The 744-nt window shown below is 35.1% G+C and overlaps 1 pseudogene; it reads left to right on the top strand.

Annotated features, from left to right (window-relative positions):
• The first annotated feature begins 236 nt into the window (after positions 1 to 236).
• Positions 237 to 355, top strand: LOC112469376 (annotated as a pseudogene).
• The last annotated feature ends 389 nt before the right edge of the window (positions 356 to 744 follow it).

Genomic DNA, 744 nt, shown 5'->3' with positions numbered 1-744 from the left:
TATAATATATAATTTATAACATATTATATATTATGTTATATATTATATATTATGTTATAATATTATAATGTTATAATATTATTCAGCAATAAAAAAGAAGGAAATCCTGCCATTTGCAATGACATGGATGGACCTTGGGGCCATTATGCTACGCTAAGGAAGTCAGAGAAAGACAAATACTATATGATGTCACTTATATATGGAATCTAAAAAAACTGAACTCAGGAAACAGAACAGTCTATGGCCATGCCACCCTGAACATGCCCAATCTCGTCTAATCTTGGAAGCTAAGCAGGATCGGGCCTAGGTAGTACTTGGATGGGAGACCACCTAGGGAAACCAGGTGCAGTAGGCGTAAAAAAAAAGAAAAGAAAAAAGAAACAGAACAGATTGGTGGTTTCCAGAGACAGGGAGTGTGAGATAGAGTAAATAAATGGGTGAAGATAGTTAAATATATATATATTTTATGACTCATGGGAATTATACAAAATTCAAATTGTTGTGTCTATAAATAAAGTTGAATTGAAACATACATATATATATACATACATACATACATACACACATACAACTAGCCAGCCAGTTCTTTGAAGCTTAGTTTCTATGACCACAGACCTGACCCATAGAGAAAATGTCGAAGGGGAATCTAGACATATGTCACTCAGTACCAAGTACTCTGGGATCATGCTGCTCATTTGAATTGGTAATGGAGGGAAAGACGAATGCCTCGTCCTCTGTCTTGGA

Source organism: Pteropus alecto, unplaced genomic scaffold (genome assembly GCF_000325575.1).
Source record: "Pteropus alecto unplaced genomic scaffold, ASM32557v1 scaffold146, whole genome shotgun sequence".
Taxonomy (NCBI): Eukaryota; Metazoa; Chordata; class Mammalia; order Chiroptera; family Pteropodidae; genus Pteropus; species Pteropus alecto.
This window is presented reverse-complemented; position numbering and strand designations above follow the sequence as displayed.